General features: G+C 45.6%; 1 long non-coding RNA gene across 1 annotated transcript in view; it reads left to right on the top strand.

The window, feature by feature from the left end:
* LOC137637559 (uncharacterized) overlaps positions 1–17,004 on the top strand; it is a 29,245-nt gene extending 12,241 nt beyond the window's left edge. Inside the window, exons 2-3 of the long non-coding RNA XR_011043703.1 lie at positions 6,428–6,496; positions 16,957–17,004. This is a non-coding gene — a long non-coding RNA (uncharacterized lncRNA). The remainder of the gene's footprint in view (positions 1–6,427; positions 6,497–16,956) is intronic.
* The last annotated feature ends 234 nt before the right edge of the window (positions 17,005–17,238 follow it).

Consider the following 17,238-nt stretch of genomic DNA (forward strand, 5'->3'; position numbering starts at 1 on the left):
CCACAGGAGCCTCGATACTTTTTCTATCGGCCCTGTGGTGGTTGCACAACAGCTGGTCTAACCTCAGGCTCCTTAATGGACAGGTAGCAGAAGGTTGAGGGCACTGTTACCCGGTTTTAGTCTGCGTGAATGAAAGAGTATGTCTGGCCCTTACTTCTTTCTTCATCCTCCCCTCTCTTGGGGAAAGCAGCATCCTGGGTCTCTGCATAGCTGACCTCAAACCTCTGCAGGTAAACCATGCTTCCTTGTGTTCCTAGTATTAAGTACAATACTGTCGCGTCCCCCATACCCTGACGAGGTGGTATGGGGACGTCCTAGCCTAGAATTCCATATAAAGGACTTCAGGTCAACTTCCTAGGACGAGTCACACTTCATCTCTCCACACAACTTATGTAGGCCGCTCGTTTTTTGCGTAGCAATAAACTTGTGAGGTGCAGGGACTCTTTTTCTCGAAGTGCTGCGCACTCGGATTCTGAGTCCCCGGGAAAGCCAAAGCCAGTAAGGCTGGGGACTTTTTTACCCTGCCTAAGGGTAAGTCACCCTATGTAAATAGCGTGGTTTGTATTTCGGTTACGGAACAAATGACAAATTTGAAGATAATTTGTATTTTTCCTAACCATACAAACCTTAGCTATTTACACATATTTGCCTGCCAGCCCTGTCCCCCAAGACAAGTCCTACCTCTAAGTGAAATGAGGCAGCTCACCGGTGTGTGGAGGAGGGAGGGGTAGCTAGCTACCCCTCCCCTACCCCCGTGCTAACTAGCGCGGGGGTAGTTTAACCCTCGTTAAAATCTAATGGCTCGTCATTTCAGCTACGCCGAAAGTAAACCTTATGTAAATAGCTAAGGTTTTATGGTTAGGAAAAATACAAATTATCTTCGAATTTGTCATATTTTTCCTTGTTTCCTTTCCTCACTGGGCTACTTTTCCCTGTTGGAGCCCTTATGGGGCTTATAGCATCCTGCTTTTCCAACTATGGTTGTAGCTTAGCTAGTAATAATAATAGTAATATTACTAGCTAAGCTACAAACACAGTTGGAAAACCAGGATTCTATAAGCCCCATAAGGGCTCCAACAGGGAAAAGTAGCCCAGTGAGAAAAAGAATTGAGGAAACCTAGAATAATCTTGATAAAGTAAACTAACAGAGCTTGTCATAAGAAATAAGTGTTACGATGGACGCATTTTGTCTTTATTATTTGCAAAGGGTAAGAATTCAGTCTATTGATAACTCTTCCATCTCTTGAACTAAACTCATGCCTTGGTTCTACCAGTATTGGAAACTGGTTTGATTTATTCATCCCTAAAGCTAAACATAGATATAATTGGAAAACTCATTTAATAGAACTTAATTGCACGTTGAGATACTACCGCTAGAGAGTTATTGGGTCCTAAGACTGGCCAGACAGTACTATATTGGATCCCTCTCTCTGGTTACAGCTCATGTTTCCTTTGCCTACGCACACCGAATAGTCTGTCCCATTCTTTCCACATTCTCCTCTGCCCTCATACACCTGACAACACTGAGATTACCAAACAATTCTTCATCATCCAAGGGGTTAACTACTGCAATGTAGTTGTTCAGTGGCTACTTTCCTTTTGGTTAGGGTAGAAGAGACTCTTTAGCCATGGTAAGCAGCTCTTCTAGGAGAAGGACACTCCAAAATCAAACCAATGTTCTCTAGTCTTAGGTAGTGCCATAGCCTCTGTACCATGGTGTTCCGCTATCTTGGATTATAGTTCTCTTGCTTGAGGGTACAATCGGGCACGCCGTTCTATCATATTTCTCTGACATGCGCCTGTCGTGGTTACCTATACGGGCGTACCCTTTGAGCTCTTCTATGTACGAATGCCCAACTCGTTCACCATTTTCTTTTTTTCTTTTTGTCTGCATCCTTTCCCACTCTTACGTAGGGTCGATGTTTCTGGCCAGCGTTCTCCATCTACCTCTGTCCCACACTTCATTGCCAGTTAATCCCTTTGATCGAAGGTCTTACTTGATACAGTCCATCCACCTTCGCTTTGGTCTCTAATTGCACGCAAGAACTCTCGCGCCCTCATCACACTCACCCTTAATGCATATCTCATCCCAGGCCTGCTCACCTCTACAGACTCGTTCATTACGTTTTCCTGAACTCAAGCTTCCATCCCGCTTTCCCATTCGGTCACAAATAATACCCTCAACTTTTAACGGCCCTCAATAGCACAATTCGTACTCTCCAGGAAATCTGCGACATGCCTCTTCATCACGCCCAACTGTTCGCACATGCCCCTCTAAAGAAGCTTGCTCTCTGGAGCACAAGCTCCTTTATGCCATAGGGCAATCTTCTTTGTGCACGAGCACTTCTCCCGAGATAGCTCAAAGGAGCGTGGGCACTTATCACATGTAGCTCACCTTCCAGTCCAGACGAGCACAACTCATTTTCCTATAGATAAGTATACACCTGTGAGTGTTGGGTCACGATCTGTCATCAGTATTTTGACATTACAAATAGGCACGTCTGCGCGAATGCACTTGTGCAAGCACTTGCATTCTCGGACGAGAGAAATCGTTCACCCATTCAGGACCATCAATCACGTAGGCACTCGTCATGTAGTGGCTAGCTTGGGCCTAAGGGTAGGTTTGTGCTTCAATCAGGATAGGCAGTACCATCTGAAGCAGAGAACGCCATGAAGTAGGCAGTCATTATAAGGACGTGATCGTCGTTCACATCACGATTCGCCTATGGCCGCCACCTCATGGATGCATTCTCCAAACCATTGTACTGAGTCATGCTGGTCATAGGGATGCCCTTCAAACTAGTGAAACAGGAGGTGAAAGATGGACAACATGAATGACAGTCTCCTCAACCGGAAGACGAATTTAGGGAGACGAAAGGTCCTACAGGCACACACCAGCGGAAGCATAGAAACCAAAGACTGTGTGTACCTTTGTGAAGTTCTTAGCCTTGATTAGGCTGCAGAACAGCCTAGGGGAAGCATCGAGAAACCAAGTAAAAGGAGGCAACACTGTCATTGACAGGCACTTTGGGGCCTCTCAAGCATTCAAGCATTCATTAGAGCTCCCCTGGTCAGAACTGGCTGAAGAAGCTATATATCAACAGTTCTTAGGCCCTTCCCAAATGATGTGGTCATCGCGACACTAACTCCTGGCATCTCCATTAAGAGATTGGGCATTGAGAGGACGATCTTTTAATGACTCAGTGGGTTTAATAGTAAGGAAAAGGTTAAGGTACTGTATAGAGAAGCACTAACTCTTTGTATCTCTCCAGTAGAACAGAGGCAGGCTCTGTTCCCAGCCCGAGAAGTTGACAACGCGGTGGAAAGGTGGAGGAAAACGAGTCGGGTCTCTTTTTATCACTGACTAGAGACCTTCAAAAGTCGTAGCACATCCTGGCCTACCCCCAAAGAATCGGTTCTGGGATCATTAAAATCTGGCCTTTAAAAATCTTCGACAGGACCAAGACCCAGACCACCTCCTACACATCCTCAGATTTCTGCTTGTGTGTAGATACTGCTCCTATCTTTCAACACCATTATGGTTTATGGTTAAACCAGAAGAGGGGCCAGAAGGGTCTAGGGCCAGAAATCCCCTTTTACGGTGTGTCTACAGTATTTCGTCCATTGGCACTCCCCCTCGTTTCACATGGATACTGTATAGAGGTAAGGAAGATGATGGACAACGGCACGCTTCAGATCATGTGGGACAGATTTCTGGGCTTTTCCTAATGGAGATGGCACCGGGGGCCTGGAGACCAGTCATGTATCTCTCCCCTTTGAAAAAGTTCATACGACATACTCCATTCAAGATGGAGTACACTGTACGATCAGCAATAAGGAGGAATGATTTCATGCCGTCCCTGGATCCGAAGGACGTATAATTTCAGATCCCAGTCCAACGGTCCAACAGGAAGGTCTTCCATTGCATCCTCGAGGGAAAGGCTTCCAATTCAAAGTCCTATGCTTTGGACTGTCGACTGACCCCCCATGTGTTCACGCAAATCTTCGCTCTGTTTCAGCCTTGGCTCATGCCAACGGCTTTTGTCTGCTAAGATACTGCAACGTCTGGCTGATACTGTCCTTCTGATGTCAGCCTCTCCAGCACAGAGATATACTTCTTGGGTTTTGTCATAGTGTGGGCATTGTGATAAATCCTAAGTCCAGCCTCGAGCCCAACTGGAGGATGCAATACCTGCGTATGCTGGTGGACACAAAGAAGGCGGAGATCTCACCTTTGGAGAGTTTCATTGGCAGACTCAGGAAAGTAGCGCAGCCTTTCCTCTTCAAACAATTTATCCCGGAAAGACAAAGCGAAAGTTAATCGAACGTCCTAGAGAAGCCTGTGCCTCACATGCGACTCCAGCAGTGTTCCTTCCAGTGGTACCCAAAGACACACTGGTCAGTAGCCACTGACGCCCCTTAACACACAGTTCCAGTTGACCATGAAGTAAGGGAGGATCTGCTGAAGGGATCTTCCTCAGAGTGCTCTCCTTGGAAGATGCTTCTATTGGCGGACACATCAAATGAAGGGTGAGGTACACACCCGAGGAATGAGATTGCCTGTGGGTGTTGGTCCTAGTAGGGAAAGCATCCGCATAAACGGCTTAGAAATGAGAGCAGTGATGCTGGTCCTGGAGTCATTTCAACACCATTTAATAAGTCACTTGTCGGCGTTGATGAGTGGCCTACGTCAACGAGCAAGGAGGTACTGTTTCACAGCACCTTTGCGCTGGACAACTCGATGGAGCTGTTAGCAAGATTCATTCAGGACCAAAGGAATGGGATCGCCGACAAGCTCGGTGGCCAGGGTAGGGTGGTAGGAGCGGAGTGATTACTCCATCCTCTACTTAAGAAAAGGCTGCGGACATTGTCGGGTTCTCCGTCAATAAACTTGTTTGCCACAAAGCTCAACAAGAAGCTTCCATTTACTCTTCACTAATCACAGTCCCAGTAGCAGCTCTAGGGGATGCCTTCCTACACCTTTGAGACGGTCTCAACACATATGTTTTTCTGCTGTTTTACCTCATTCGAAGGGTACTATAATCAATAGAATACTGACAAACCAGATCTCAGGCTGACTCTGGTGGCTCCCAAATGGCCACAAGCAGAATGGTACTCAGACCTGCTAATGGTCCTGACAGAAGTTCCAAGGGATCTTCCCCTATGGCTCAGTCTGCCTTGCCAGTCCCACATGTAGAGATTCCACAACATACTGATATCTCTGTCGCTTCATGGGTGGAGACTATTAAGATATGATAATTTGTATTTGTGTCGGAACAAATCACAAATTTTAAAGGTCTTCAATTTTCACTTGCTGCTTTAAGTCCCCTGCAGGTCCTAGTTTAAGTAGAAATTAGTTGCTTAGTATCCTTTCTGGTGGGCGGGGCTAACCCGTCATTCATCAGTAATTTCCATAACCTCGCAATGAATTTAAACGGCTGAGTCAGCATCTTCATACAAATCGTCATCATCATCATCTCCTCTTACGCCTATTGACGCAAAGGGCCTCGGTTAGATTTCGTGGGAGAGTCTTAGCACTCCGCTACGACGGGGACTGGGGGTCATTCTGTCATTCTTGCTTTCCATAGACTGACTAAATCCATAGAGGAATCATTAGCTAGATTCATCAAAGGATAGCCAGTTCCTTGTGATGTGCAGTGCCTATCTAAATAAGGCAAGTGACCCCTGGCGGTCCATACTAATTCCAGTAAGATTATCCTCCAGGCATTGAGTAGAAGCCGAAAAGATATCTTATCTATCGCCCTAAACCCAATCCGTCGCCCAGCTGCCAGTGACTTCATCCAGATTTAGGGGGGCATTTCCTCCGCACCCAAAGTTTTAGTTACTCCACCAGGTTGCTCATCTGCCTGTATAATTGTTAGCAAACGTATATTGCCAAGATATACCGCCTAGCACGGTTCATAGAAATCATAATCGTATTGAATAGCTCAGGTTTATATAGTTAGGAAAAGTACAAATTAGTTTAACCCTTTTACCCCCAGGCTATTTGGAAATTTCCAACCCTTAACCCCCAAGGGGTTATTTTTTTCCCAGCACATTTTGCAGTATATTTTTCTTAAATTGCTCTAACAGCCTTAATTTTTGTCATAGAGAGGTCAGGTTGGTCTCATTCTCTTGGAAAATGCCTGAATTTTCTCAAAAAATTGTCAAAAATATGAAAAAAAAATTTTTTATAGAATTTTTTTGCAAGGACGTACTGGTACGTCCATGGGGGTAAAGGGATGGCTTTTGTGAAACGTACCAGTACGTCCTTTGGGGGTAAAAGGGTTAAAGAATCATAATGTTTCCTTTGATAGGTCCTTGTTCTTTCATTGCCCCAAGCTTTTCTTCTTTATCAAAGATCTTTTTGCTTTTCAGTTGTCAACCATTCCATTTTATCTATTAAATCTCTCCTTATTATTTGCAGTTTACCTCACTGCGATGGCAAAAGTGTGAGAACCCAGGGAGTGGTGTTTCTGCGATATGAGTGAATAAGGTAAGTCTGAGAATACGATTTCCTCTCTCTTTGCATCTTCTCATTCGTCATCATCATCATCTTCCGTAGGTCTGGTCTTCCCTTTGCATTTAAGACTAAAATTGTGTTCTCTCTCTACTCTCTTCTATTTTGTATTCTGTCTTTCCTATTGTCTTCTATCTTTTACTATGTCTTCATAAACTGCCTTCAAGTCTAGGTGACTTGTCTTCATCTATCCCTTTTTCCATCATATCCTACTGCTTTTCTGATCGGGGAAGAAAACATTAGAAAGTGGTTCATTGCCAGCAGAATATTTATATAAATTACTGTTATATTTGTCCATATGATTTTATTGAGATCATGTTGGTGTGAATTTGCAATATATACTGTAAATATTTCATGTGTTTAGAGTGCCATATGTTGATGAGATCATGATGAGGGGTTGATGGAGATGGTTTGGGAATGCTCTTCGCACTTCTCAAGAGAGATTAGTTCACCAAACATTTAACTGGGGCGCCACAAGGCACTAGAAGAGTTGGAATAACCCAGACCTACATGGCTGAGGACTATGGAGTGCAAAGTAGCAGATGATGAATAGAAAAGTATTGAATTAAAAGCTCTAGACAGAGACGACTGGCGAAATCTAACCGAGGCCCTTTGCGTCAATAGGAGTAGGAGGAGATGATGATGTTGTAACAATACTGGTAAATCTCTATTCATGTGGTCAATCCACTAGTTGGAAATGTCAAAATGAAAAATTTCATAGAAAGGGAAATTGATTATAAATGATTTAAAGATATGTGCAGATACATAGATTAATTTCTTGACTTTTTATATTTTCTAATGTATACTATTTTTAGGACCATCTACCTATGAAGGAACTCACTTTTTCAATATTAAACTTACCCGATGATCATATAGCTGTCAGCTCTGCTGCCCGACAGAAAAACCTACGGGCGGAATACGCCAGCGATCGCTATACAGGTGGGGGTGTACATCAACAGCGCCATCTGTCGAGTAGGTACTCAAGTACTCTATGTCAACACAGAACCAATTTTCTCTCTGTCGTGTCACCGGCAAGACCTACTGAATACGCTCTTGTTTTCTGGATTGATTTTCACGTTATTTGGTGAAGTATTCATCTCTAGTTACAGTATTAGCTTTCGCTGTGCAGAAGTTATCTTCAATACTTCCTTGCATTCTTTTTTGGATTTGGATTATTTGTTGACGACTTGGATAGATTTTGAATTCCCCCCTTTGACTAATTCAAGATGTCTGACCCTTCTCAAGTCCCCAAGTACAGGAAATGTAGCGCTAGGGACTGTTCAAGGCGTCTTCCGAAGGCCTCTATCGATCCGTACACCGTTTGTTCCAATTGTAGGGGTAAAGCTTGTCAATTGGAAGATCGATGTGAGGAATGCGCTGGGCTTTCGGAATTCGGGTTTCAAGAATTCCTGAAATATGCACGTAGGCTAGAGAAGGATAGGATCAGGAGGAGTTCGTCTCGCTCAATTGATTTTTCCTCTCCCCATGCCCCTCAACCTATTCCTTCCCCTGTAGTGGTTGCACCCGACCCCCCTGCTAGCTCTCATCAACCTTCAATGGCGGATGTGATGCGTGCCGTTCAGGCTCTAGGTGAGAGAGTCGAGTCATTGGCGAATGACCGCAATCAACTCATGGCTGACGTCAGAGAGTTGAAAGGTAAAAGTGCCGTGGGAAGTGAAGTGAGTGTCAGTGCAGTGAAAAGTGTCAGTGTTACGCATGAGGGTGCGTCTGTTCGTGCCTGTCGTCCTCCCAGTCCGGGACCTCTTGCAAGCTCCCAAGCCCAGGGGAGAAGCAATGTCGTACGACCAAAGGGTTCGACAGGCTTTAATCAGCGTACAGATGTACCCTCCGTGGTTTCGGACGTATCTTTCCGAGATCGTCCCACCCACAAGAAGGCGAGTGAGCCCATTTATTCCTCGCCTGCGGAAGAGGTTTCTAGACAGAAACGATGGACCAAGGTCTCACGGCCTCTTAAACGTAAGGTCCCTTCCGAGCTAGTCCAACGGCCCAGGTGTAGCCACTGGGTCAGTTCGGACTCGCTGCAGTCCTCCGACGACTGCACACCTCCCAAGAGAGGCAAAGTGGTACCTCAACAGGCAGTAACTCCGTCTGTTGCCGCACTCGCTGTTTTAGACCCTCAGTCACAACGGACAGTAGCTCCGTCTGTTGCCGCTTTTGTAGACCCTAAGTGGTCTTTTCTGCAGTCTATGCAGACTCAGTTAGCTGCGGTTATGCAGGAGTTTCGTGCGGAGAAGGTTGACGCTGCACCCGTTAGCCTACAACCTTCCACGGTTGTGCGCCCAGCAGACGCTGAGGCTGCCTGCTCCCAAACTCCGGCTGTGAGAGCTCCTCCACCCATGCGCAGTCGACCCTGCCAGACGCATGCTGACGCTCACAGACGCACGGAGCACTCCGTTGCCGTGCGTGAGCTACCACAACAACAGGAGGGTGGAGTTGGGCTGCCGTGTTTTGACGCGGTGCGTCAACCTCCGCAACCCACGGTGGTCTCCGCTACCCTTCCACAGTCGGGAGTAGACTCTTTGCGCACCCACTCAGCTTTGGTTGTTGCCAGTTCTCAGACTGACCAACAGTGGCATGATGTTGGGTCCAGTGCAGCCACGCATGCACCCGTGCTGCCGGACTCAGCCGTCCAGCCCACTCCGTTGCCTCTTCCTCTTCAACATTCAGACGATGGTATCTCTGATGATGATGAAGCTGCTCATCTTGACGACCAACACTCAGACATCGGAGAACCCAAGACCACGCCTCCCTCCTTAGACTTTAGGAAAGTGCTTGCGCTCTTTAAGGATTTATATCCAGACCAGTTTGTGTCTGCAGCACCACGATCGCCTCCCTCTGAGTTCGCTTTAGGCATGCAGTCAGCAGCTCCTGCCTTTACGAAGCTCGTACTCGCTCGCTCGTCCAAGAGAGCTTTAAGGGTACTGGGAGAGTGGTTGCAGTCCAAGAAGCAACTGGGGAAGACATCCTTCATGTTTCCCCCGGTCAAGCTTGCTTCCAGATCTAGCGTCTGGTATGCCACGGGAGAAGTTCTCGGCTTGGGAGTTCCTGCCTCTGCCCAGGGCGACTTCTCAAGTCTGGTAGACTCTCCCCGCAGGCTGGCTATGAAACGCTCCAAGATTTGCTGGACCCCTTCGGACATGGACCATCTTATGAAGGGAGTTTTCCGCGCTTTCGAGGTCTTTAACTTCCTGGACTGGTGTTTGGGAGCATTGAGCAGGAAGACCTCCCCTTCTGATAAGGAAACTTCCATGCTCATCATGTCCTGCATGGACAAAGCCATTCGGGATGGTTCTAGTGAGCTTGCGGCTTCTTTCGTGTCTGGGGTACTCAAGAAGCGAGATCACCTTTGCTCCTTCTTGTCAGCTGGAGTCACCCCATGTCAAAAGTCGGAGCTGATGTTTGCTCCACTCTCGAAGTGTCTTTTCCCTGAAGAGTTGATCAAGGAGATTGCTGCCTCCTTGATCCAGAAAGACACCCATGACCTGGTGGCGTCATCCGCACGCAAAGTCACCCCTTTGCCCTCCGTACCTAGACCTAGAATGGACACTCCAGCGTCAAGGTTCATTCCGCCCTTTCGTGGCAGAGCCTCCAGCAGAGGAGGTGCTCGTGCCGGAAGTCAACGTGGGAGCAAGCAGAAGGGTTCTAAGTCCTCTAGAGGCAGAGTCTGACTGCCACCTTCTTCAGACAGCAGTGGGAGCCAGGCTCAAGAACTACTGGCAGGCCTGCGAGAGCAGGGGCGCAGATGTACAGTCTGTGAAGTTACTCAGGGAGGGGTACAAGATTCCATTCTTGCGCAAGCCCCCTCTAGCAACGACTCCCATCAACCTCTCTCCCAGGTACAGAGAGGAGGAAAAGAGGCTAGCTTTACAGCAAGAGGTGTCTCTCTTGCTACAAAAGGGAGCGGTAGTCATAGTCCGGGACCATCAATCCCCGGGCTTTTACAACCGCCTCTTCTTAGTGCCGAAGAAGACAGGAGGGTGGAGACCGGTGCTAGACGTCAGTTCTCTGAATGTCTTTGTCACAAAGCAGACGTTCACCATGGAGACGACAAAGTCGGTTCTAGCATCGGTCAGGAAGGAAGACTGGATGGTCTCGTTAGACCTAAAGGACGCGTACTTTCACGTCCCCATCCACCCAGATTCCCAACCTTTTCTAAGGTTCGTTTTCGGGAAGGTCGTATACCAGTTCCAAGCCCTGTGCTTTGGCCTAAGCACGGCACCTCTAGTTTTTACCAAACTGATGAGGAATATTGCCAAATTCCTGCATTTAGCAAACATCAGAGCCTCCCTCTATTTGGACGACTGGCTTTTAAGAGCTGCGTCAAGTCGTCGCTGTCTGGAGAATCTACAGTGGACTCTAGATCTGACCAAGGAATTGGGTCTCCTGGTCAATTTAGAAAAGTCCCAACTCGTCCCATCCCAAACTATAGTTTACCTAGGAATGGAGATTCAGAGTCAAGCTTTTCGGGCTTTTCCGTCGGCCCCCAGAATCAGTCAAGCCCAAGAATGCATCCAGTCCATGCTGAAGAAGGACCGGTGTTCAGTCCGACAGTGGATGAGTCTGATAGGGACGCTTTCATCACTGGACCAGTTCATCGCGTTAGGGAGACTCCACCTTCGCCCCCTTCAATTTCACTTAACTGCTCACTGGAGAAAGGACAAGACGCTAGAAGCGGTCTCAGTTCCTATTTCCGAGAAGATGAAGTCGTCACTGACTTGGTGGAAGAACAACATTCTCCTCAGGGAGGGTCTGCCACTGGCTGTTCAGACCCCCGACCATCTTCTCTTCTCGGACACGGGCTGGGGTGCGACGTTGGACGGTCGGGAATGCTCGGGCACGTGGAATCCGGTTCAAAGCGAGTTACACATCAACTGCAAGGAGCTACTGGCAGTTCATCTGGCCTTGAGAAGCTTCAAGTCCCTCCTTCTAGGCAAGGTGGTGGAGGTGAACTCCGACAACACCACAGCACTGGCGTACATCTCCAAGCAAGGAGGGACTCATTCGATGAAGTTGTACGAGATCGCAAGGGACCTCCTCACCTGGTCAAGAGATCGAAACATATCCCTTGTAACGAGGTTCATTCAAGGCGACATGAATGTCATGGCAGACCGCCTCAGCCGGAAGGGTCAAATCATCCCAACAGAGTGGACCCTTCACAAGAATGTATGCAACAAACTATGGGCATTGTGGGGCCAACCCACCATAGATCTGTTCGCAACCTCGATGACCAAGTGGCTCCCAAATTATTGTTCACCGATTCCGGACCCAGCAGCAGTTCACATAGATGCCTTTCTTCTGGATTGGTCCCATCTAAACCTTTATGCGTTCCCCCCGTTCAAGATTGTCAACAGAGTACTGCAGAAGTTCGCCTCTCACGAAGTGACAAGGTTGACGTTGGTTGCTCCCCTCTGGCCCGCGAGAGAATGGTTCACCGAGGTACTGCAATGGCTAGTAGACGTTCCCAGAACACTTCCTCTAAGAGTGGACCTTCTGCGTCAGCTGCATGTAAAGAAGGTACTGTACACCCAAGCCTCCACGCTCTTCGTCTGACTGCCTTCAGACTATCGAAAGACTCTCGAGAGCTAGAGGCTTTTCGAAGGAGGCAGCCAGAGCGATTGCTAGAGCTAGGAGGACATCCACTCTCAAAGTCTACCAGTCGAAGTGGGAAGTCTTCCGAAGTTGGTGCAAGTCCAAATCAGTATCCTCAACCAGTACCTCTGTAACTCAGATAGCTGACTTCCTGTTATACCTAAGGAAGGAAAGATCCCTTTCAGCTCCCACGATCAAGGGTTACAGAAGCATGTTGGCAGCAGTCTTCCGTCACAGAGGCTTAGATCTGTCCTACAACAAAGATCTACAGGACCTCCTTAAGTCTTTTGAGACCGCGAAGGAGCGTCGGTTGGCCACACCAGGTTGGAACTTAGACGTGGTACTAAGATTCCTTATGTCAGCAAGGTTCGAGCCACTTCAATCAGCCTCTTTTAAAGATCTCACTTTGAAAACTCTTTTCCTCGTCTGCTTAGCAACAGCTAAAAGAGTCGGTGAGATACACGCCTTCAGCAGGAACATTGGATTTACATCTGATACGGCTACATGTTCCTTACAGCTTGGTTTTTTAGCCAAAAACGAACTTCCTTCTCGTCCTTGGCCCAAATCGTTCGAAATTCCAAGCCTTGCTAGTTTGGTTGGAAATGAACAAGAAAGAGTACTATGCCCAGTAAGAGCTCTTAAGTACTATTTGAAACGGACTAAGCCATTACGTGGACAATCAGAAGCTTTATGGTGTGCCATTAAGAAACCTTCTTTACCAATGTCGAAGAATGCAGTTTCTTATTATATCAGACATTTAATTCGAGAAGCTCATTCCCATCTGAATGAGGAGGACCATGCTTTGCTGAAGGTAAGGACACATGAAGTTAGAGCTGTCGCAACTTCAGTGGCCTTCAAACAAAACAGATCTCTGCAGAGTGTAATGGATGCAACCTATTGGAGAAGCAAGTCAGTGTTCGCATCATTTTACCTTAAAGATGTCCAGTCTCTTTACGAGAACTGCTACACCCTGGGACCATTCGTAGCAGCGAGTGCAGTAGTGGGTGAGGGCTCAGCCACTACATTCCCATAATCCCATAACCTTTTTTAATCTTTCTCTTGAAATGCTTTTTATTGTTGTTTTTTGGGTTGTCCGGAAGGCTAAGAAGCCTTTCGCATCCTGGTTGATTTGGCGGGTGGTCAAATTCTTTCTTGAGAAGCGCCTAGATTAGAGGTTGTGATGAGGTCCTTTAGTATGGGTTGCAGCCCTTTATACTTCAGCTCCTAGGAGTCGCTCAGCATCCTGTGAGGATCGCGAGGCTCAGTAAGGAAGACGTACTTAAAAAGGCAGAGTAATTGTTCAAGTCGACTTCCTTACCAGGTACTTATTAATTTTATGTTTGTTATTTTGAATAACTGCTAAAATGAAATACGGAATACTTAGCTCTTAAGGTTAACATATATGCTGGTCTCTACCCACCCCCCTGGGTGTGAATCAGCTATATGATCATCGGGTAAGTTTAATATTGAAAAATGTTATTTTCATTAGTAAAATAAATTTTTGAATATACTTACCCGATGATCATAAATTAAAGGACCCACCCTTCCTCCCCAATAGAGACCCAGTGGACCGAGGAGAAAATTGGTTCTGTGTTGACATAGAGTACTTGAGTACCTACTCGACAGATGGCGCTGTTGATGTACACCCCCACCTGTATAGCGATCGCTGGCGTATTCCGCCCGTAGGTTTTTCTGTCGGGCAGCAGAGCTGACAGCTATATGATCATCGGGTAAGTATATTAAAAAATTTATTTTACTAATGAAAATAACATGTTTCAGGCTGTTTCTGATTAGTGCCTTCCTCTTCATGTCTCCACTATGTTTGTTATTACACAGTATTTGCTCAGTTCTTCTATGTCATGTCTTGCTATGGAGAATGATAACTATCTGGTTATTTAAGCTTTTATATTACAGTACAGCATTTGTACACATTCCTTTCCAATACCGCCAAATACTTCTTTATTTCATTTCATGTTACAGATATGACTTTGGCAAGTTTTATGCACTTGCAGTACTGCATAGCACATATTTTGTTGGGTTGCTGTAGTACACTTTTATTATTGATTTGCTGTGCCTTGTTTGATCTGGATGCCTCGGTATTCTTACATAGGACGTCCGTATCATTCTTAGGTTGGTGGTTCCAATCTCTCGTGGGAAACTCACTGGCTTATCCCCAAGCGTCGAACACAACTTTTGTAAGTTCAACAGTATTGCTGTGGACTCGATTGCTTTGTAGGGGATTCTTTCACGTGCGGGATAACTGTTAAGGAGTGACAGGTGAGTTTGAAGGTTTAAAGGCCGCTCATGAATGGCAGAGGCAAGGGACAGTGGCATTGCACTATCAAGCAGGACAATGCCCTAGAGACTGACCATAGAGGGCGAGGCAATAGCTGCTGATAACTCAACAGATAGATCTATAGGCTCCCCCAAACCCCTCATCCGTAGCTCACAAGGATGGTGAGGTTGCAGCAACCAAAGAAACTAAGGAGTGTGAGCGGGACTCGAACACCATTGTGGCGTTCACCAGTCAGGAACGCTACCACATCGGCCACCACAGATCTTTTGAAAATGGTCAAAGAAAGTTGTGTATCATATTTGTTTTCCTTTTTTATTATGTTAGTTGGTATAATTCTTTGTTATACTGCTTCTCTTTCATAGTTTAGTATTTTCCAAGTTTTTCTTTTAACCCTTTAACCCCCAGGCTATTTGGAAATTTCCAACCCTTAACCCCCAAGGGGTTATTTCTTTCCCAGCACATTTTGCAGTATATTTTTTTTAAATTGCTCTAACAGCCTTAATTTTTGTCATAGAGAGGTCGGGTTGGTCTCATTTTCTTGGAAAATGCCTGACTTTTCTCAAAAATTGTCAAAAATATGAAAAAAAAAATTTTTATAGCATTTTTTTGCAAGGACGTACTGGTACGTCCATGGGGGTAAAGGGATGGCTTTTGTGAAACGTACCAGTACGTCCTTTGGGGGTAAAAGGGTTAATAACAATAGCAATAATAATGACAATACATGATTTTGTAAGGCTCTTTCTTGTCTTAGGAGGAAATGTACGTCTCTTATTCACGTTTACGACAAGTTTCAAGTACAGGTTGTTAGTTTACTGCTCATCCTGTCCTGACTCAACAGCATAAAGTGTAGATGTTATACATTCGAAGGACTACATAATTGTAAGTTTCCTTTGCCATAACAGAAACGGTTAGCGGCTCTTTTCTCTGACCTATTCAGAAACAAACTTCAATGCTGGTCTATTGCAAGTTGCCTTTGCCATAACAGAAACGGTTAGCGGCTCTTTTCTGACCTATTCAGAAACTGAAACTTCAGTGCCATTTCATTTGATTCTTCAGGAATTCAGAATATTACTCCTTCATTCCAAAACAGTATCCAACATGTCCAATGAAGTGGATTTTCAAAGCCTGTCTCCAATCTCTACCAACTATTTTTCTGTTTATTTTGTCAATTAACTTTTCATGTAGACCCAAGGAAGCGTTGAGCAATTGGAATGCTTCTTCATGTCCCATTTTCACTCTTTTTCTATTCCTCTGTTGCCAGAGAATCTTCAGTTTCCAAACACTGTCTGAAGAGTACCAGTTGGTCTCAGAGACATCTCCAAACGGTTTCTCCAGACAAGCCTTTTCAATAAGAGTATTTCTAAGGGTGAGATCACACTGGACTGGTAAGTATTGAGGTACAGTAGAGGCATGACTTGGGCGGTTGAGCAACGAACAAAGCTACACGTGGCCACACCCGAAACGCCACTCTCTAGCACCCAACTCGGCAGTCGAAGCTTTTCTTCTGTCCATGTCTGTCATTATCTGATGGAGAGTTGCATCGTCTTGGGTGAGAATTCTGGGAACCGCCGCTGCATTTTAAATCGTGCTATAGCGATCGGCGACAACTGCAGAGGGTCAATCCTATCCGCTCGTCTGGCGTGGCAACCCACATAAGGTGTATCAAGTTAAGATTAACTCTGGAACCTTTTCCCTGCAACCTCCACGCTCTCTGTGTCCGGTGTGACCGTGCATAAGGACTTGAAGTCTTTTTCTTTGGGTCTGTAAGGAATTGCAGTCAAAGCAACTACTGTATTACATATACAGTATATGTTGAGTCTTTAGTCATGCTTACCAATCGGAGATTCCGGGAAAGTTTCCTCGGTGATTGCTGCCAGAACGTATTCTGCTTTTGGTTCTCTGCGCGCTGAAACCAGGCGAAAGCTTCTGTTTTGCCGAAGGGCGGTAAACTCCCATATTATCTATATTCTTTTAATATCTTTTGGCATAACATTTAAATAGAAATGCTGAAGGTAATCAGGTGTTCCCTAGTTTGTAATTTGGCTTTTGTAAAGGCCTTAGAGCATCTGATACCCTTCCAAAAGTGATTACATTTGTTATGGCTTTATATTACATCCGGAACTTAAGCTACTTTAGTTCCTGACACCAATTTTATCATTAGCATCCCGCCTTGATCCTCCGTGTGTCATGTGTGTCATATAACGCTACAAAGCAATGACGTCGTGTGTCAAATTACGTATGTTAACTTTTCGTAACATAACTGACAAAGATAGATAGAAAATTAAAATTTCATTAGAAAAATGAATACATTTTCCAAATAGCTACAAAAACGGATGACGCTCCTAAGTTTATTTTCTGTCTATTTGAAGGAAAGTGGCTGGATATAACAAAGAGACAATGTATATAGACATGCTTCTGTATGAAAGAAACAGCTCTTGATTGATTAATTTATGTTTCATTGGAGTTTTTCAAAATGAATTCTGTTTAAACCATTTTTGTGACAAATTACTTAATGTGTTTCTCTCCACAGGAGTGATGTGGTGTTGTCGACCCGCGTTCCAGCTACAGTAAGTACTGCTCTCTCTCCCTCTCTCTCTCTCTCTCTCTCTCTCTCTCTCTCTCTCAAAATTTGGAAAAGCAGGATGCTATAAGCCAAGGGTTCCTCTCTCTCTCTCTCTCTCTCTCTCTCTCTCAAAATTTGGAAAAGCAAGATGCTATAAGCCCAAGGGCTCCTCTCTCTCTCTCTCTCTCTCTCTCTCTCTCTCAAAATTTGAAAAAGCAAGATGCTATAAGCCTAAGAGCTCCTCTCTTC

The sequence above is a fragment of the Palaemon carinicauda genome, unplaced genomic scaffold (assembly GCF_036898095.1).
Source record: "Palaemon carinicauda isolate YSFRI2023 unplaced genomic scaffold, ASM3689809v2 scaffold848, whole genome shotgun sequence".
Classification (NCBI taxonomy): domain Eukaryota; kingdom Metazoa; phylum Arthropoda; class Malacostraca; order Decapoda; family Palaemonidae; genus Palaemon; species Palaemon carinicauda.